The following is a 4,702-nucleotide window of genomic DNA, read 5'->3' as shown; positions in this document are numbered from 1 at the left end:
AAGATGTCTTTGAGTTTCGTAGAAGAAAATTGAGTGTTGTAAGCCTTGCTGAGACATAAACCAACAACCATGTTTGAATTGACATGAGTTATGTTTTAGTTTAGCAGTCATAATTAAGGGGGAGTGTTAAAATAAGATAATTACTCCTCCATGAGGAGTTGGCTAAACATAGAGAGTCAGTTAACTGAGTGATTGAGTGGTTGAGTGTTGAGTAAGTCGAGTTAAGTGATAGACGACTTTGAATGTGTGATTGCATGTTAAGGTATTTTAGGCAATGGGCTAGTTGGAAAAAGTTTAAATACCCTCACCGGATTCATTGTAATCATCTACGTGATCAATAGAAAAACAACAACTCATGCTTTGTGTGAATTCATGCTTTGTCTCCTCCACCTTTCCAACAATAATACAATGCTAAATCTTTCATTTATGAAAATAATTTAAAATAATATCAAGCATGGTTTAAATTTTCACTATCGAATTTGGTAACTATAATTAGAATCATCTTTTTGGTAATTTTTTTGAATCATCCTTCGAACTTCATAACTATTTCTAAATCAATCTAAACAAAATAAATAAATAAATAAGAGTTAATGTTAGAAATAAATAAACATACATCCTGATGCGGAAATATTCGTTTCAATTTTCAAAATTGTGAAAAACTAATAATATATTAATGTTTTTAAAATATGTATTGGTCGAATTTTTCAGAATTTGTTAACTATAACTATAATCATGCTGCCAAAGATTTAATTTGTTCGGTAGCTACATCTCGGGAACGCCAACCGGCATTTTGAATCCTCTCTCTAATGCAGCCATTCTGTAGTCCTCCCATTGATGGTCACTCTGGGAATAGGTTACCAAAATAGTTACCAAATTCGGCAGTACTGGCGAAAAATTTTCGACAATTCGGTCGTTTGATTAGGTTCGTGGAATAATACGTTGATTTGTAATTCGGTACTGGATAATACAGGACGCAAAATGCGTGTTTCAATGGAATTTGGCAGGTTAAATTACTTGCCAAGCTTTTAATGAATTTGTAGTGACATATAAAGTAACCAAGTATGCTATGGCTTAAAATGTATAGCATGTGTAATTTAGAGTATAAATCTGTGTTATTTTTGTATAATTTAAACTATAGAATAGGTTAACTAGACAATGAACATGTGTAATTTATGTTATTTTTACTTTATATATTAATAATTTGTAAATATGTGTGAGATATGTCAAATATCATATTTAAAATTATTATCATGATAGGAAAATTTTATTACTTTCTAAAAATGGATTTTTTTATCTACTATAAAATTAATGATTTTTTTTAAGTGGAACTCTTAATCCAGTATAAAATTATTACATTTAGATTTTTATATTTTAAATAATAAAAGATGTTAGTAATTATTATAAACTAAATTTAGTTTGGTTTAATTAATTATCATTTACTAATTTATATTTTGAAAAAATGTTTGTACATATTTAATTATGCCATAAGGCGTTTCCCTCTGAAATGAACTCCCCAAAATGATTTTTTGTCATAATCTTAACCGTTAGATCTATTGTTAGACGATTCAACAATTATCTACCCTCCAAAAAAACATTAAACCTAACCTAGTCCGTCCATCTACCTAGCCGGTCTGTTGTGTGCTGCACGAGCTTTTTTTGCAGGAGGAGGGCCGCACAGGGAGGATTTTTCTACAGAGGAGGAGCGCCAGGGCAGGTTTCTTGCTTTTGTTCTGTTTTAGGGTTATCTTTTTTTTGACTGGTTTTCTTATTTGTGCAGAGATGCAAACCAACGAAGTTCTTAGAGGTAGAATGGGTTGTATTTGGATGATGGTGTTCCCTTGAGCGGGGCCTTCCTTGCCTACTTTCAATTTGGTGACCCTGGCCGCATAGCTCAACACAGCTTGGTAACGGAGGGCCGCAGGTTGCCACTGGCTGCCTCAAGTTTCAGAATTCGATAAAGAGCTCATACATAGTGGGTAGAGTCAAAATGGTATCCTCAGAAGCTGAAATGGCTACGAAAGCTTGTCGAAATTATTCACTAAAGGCTAGCGAAACTGGATGCTTTGTATTGTGGCAAATGATGCCTGATACGTGGTCAGTGGAGTTAGTTTTGGGTGGGAGCAAAGTGCATGCTAGAAGCAACGGGAAGATTGTCTGGCGGCACACACCCTGGCTTGGTTCACATGCTGCCAAAGGTCCTCCTCGACCTCTGCGTCGGGCTCTTCAGGTATTTCTATTCCGATGGCACAAGAACGAGGATCTTTTGGTTGCAGAATGTGTTTAAAAGTCAGCTCGTGATTCAGCGAACGTCATATTTTTTTAGTATGAAAGCATGTAGACTAGGCCTAGGATGAAGAGCAAATTGCGAGTCCAGTAAGTAAATGCGTTAATATGACTGCATTTTATTTGTTTTTACACCTGGTCAAAATTCAATAAATTCTTGATTTTTTACGCATGCATGCAAAGTAGGTTACATAAAGGTCTATTTTAGTGAAGGATGATTGTCTTGGTATGGTATGGTTGTTTGAATGACACCTTTTTGGCTAGGGTTTGTGAGTCTAATACATGCAAAGTAGGCCTAAAATGAGGATCAGATTGAGAACACAGTGAAGTTAAAATCATTCGTACAACTGTGTCCATAATGGGCTTCAACAGCTGGTCAGAGTTCAATAAAATTCATGGGTTTTCTATGTTTACATGCAGAGCTGGTTTAGTACAAAGGTTGATTTTGGTAAATGATGATTTTCTTGGTTATGGTGGTTTGAATGACACAGTTTTGGCCAGGATTTGTGAGTCTCTATGATCAGGCTAAGTTTCAGTAAGATTGGTGCGAGTGTTCATGTAGTATAGGTACTAGGTTTTAGGATTAAGTTGATAGAAATAGTACATATGGTTATCGACTATTTTCCCAGTTAGGATGAGAGAACCAGAGGTTGATGTCTTAAAATGAGTTCTTGCAGATTATGGCCTAGATTGCAGTTTGATCCAATGAGAAATAAGCAAATAGATTATGCATTGCTGCTTGAAGAATAGGCTCTTGGATTAGGTTGTGATTAAGTTCAGAGTTGAGAATTTTAGCATGGGTGGTTGCAAAAGATAAATAGAAGAGAGTTCAGACTGCTAAAGTTAGTCTTATGGAGATTGTTGCGAAAGGAATTTATTGGTGGTTCATCTAATAATATCTCATATTAATGTGTTTATAATGATGCATGTTATTATGGTTGGTTAATTTCTTTTCCCTTGTGGTTTAGATCCTAGGGCATCAATCATTGCATAAGGTGAATTATTTATGAAAAACTCTAATTTTGTCTAATTTCAAGCAGTGGTAAACTGAATGTCTAATTTAATCAACCGTGTAGATTTTTCTTTTACGTTGGGTTTTGCGAATTTAATCAATCTATGTTGAATTTTTTATGAGTATCAAAAGAAAATGTTAATATTTAGTTGTTTTTATTAAACTTGAAAAATATTAGAAAAAAACTGCATATATGTATGTTTGCAATGGCAATTTTTTTTCAAATGCAAATCATAATTCAGGGAACTGAGCTTAGGAGCATGGCAACTATGCAGCTTACATTAACTTGTTTTGGTGATGATGCACATTCTTATTCTTGTTGACCTTTCTATTCTCAGGGTTTAGATCCTAGAACAACAACAATCATGTTTTCAAATGCTCGTTGCTTGGGAGAAAAGAAAATTGGAGATGAAGATTGCTTCATTTTAAAGCTTGTTGCTGATCCTTCAACTTTGCATGAAAAGAGTGATGGACCGGCAGAAATTATATTTGGAAGATTCCCATCTTACATGGATTCAAGCCACTGGAATAGATGTTGTCTAGTGGGAAACCACCATAGAACAACTATCTACAATTATAGAGCAGTAAATGGTGTGATGATTGCTCATTCAGGTCGATCAGTTGTTACTCTTTTTAAATTTGGAGAGTGTTCAATGAGCCATACCAGAACAAGAATGGAAGAAACATGGACAATTGACGACGTGGTTTTCAATGTGCTTGGCCTTTCAATGGATTTCTTCATTCCTCCTGCTGACATTATCAAACATGGATCAGGGGGTGATGCTTGTAATTATCAATCTAATGGAAAACCCATGTCAAGGAAGCCTCAAAATCGAATCTTGCAACATGTGCTTGTTGGGGAATCAAAATGCATGGTTAAATAGATTTGTTAATAACATTTTTATAGGTTTGGATTTCTAATTCTGATACTGCCTTAACTTTTCAACAGGTACTTCTGTGAAAGTTACAGGATGCTTGCAAGAATCCCCTGTATCATATGGAAACTAACAATTCAGAGCATTATGACAGTATTCAGGGAGAGCAGTATTTTCTGACAGTTGTTGAGACTGGGATACCATTTTATTATACAATTCCTGAAAAGCATAGTTTTGTTGCTAGGTTTCAGCGAGTTTGGAATTTTCTAAAATTTAATTGCGGGCAAGGCCCTGTCATCTCCAGTTTGGCAGCAGAATAGTAACAGTAGTTGACATTTCTACTTCAGATTCACATGTCGTATGAAGTTGCCAGTTGAACTGCATTTCTAGCTTTTCTGAATAGAGAATTGAAGTTGGTAACATTGCTGCGGAAATGCAATCATCTTTTGGCTAATGATTGATCAAGTTGTAGGGCCTTTCTTTGTATGTATATTTGGTTTTAATTGGTGTGCAGAGGTGTGTAGTTCTGTGT

The 4,702-nt window shown here is 34.9% G+C and overlaps 1 pseudogene; it reads left to right on the top strand.

The window, feature by feature from the left end:
• The first annotated feature begins 978 nt into the window (after positions 1 to 978).
• LOC149229876 (uncharacterized) lies at positions 979 to 4,303 on the top strand (annotated as a pseudogene).
• The last annotated feature ends 399 nt before the right edge of the window (positions 4,304 to 4,702 follow it).

Source organism: Pinus tabuliformis, chromosome J (genome assembly GCF_031772625.1).
Source record: "Pinus tabuliformis cultivar Carrire ecotype Pingquan chromosome J, CPIR1, whole genome shotgun sequence".
In the NCBI taxonomy this organism is placed as follows: Eukaryota; Viridiplantae; Streptophyta; class Pinopsida; order Pinales; family Pinaceae; genus Pinus; species Pinus tabuliformis.
The sequence above is the reverse complement of the archived record's forward strand: the minus strand, read 5'-3'. Positions and strand labels throughout refer to the sequence as shown.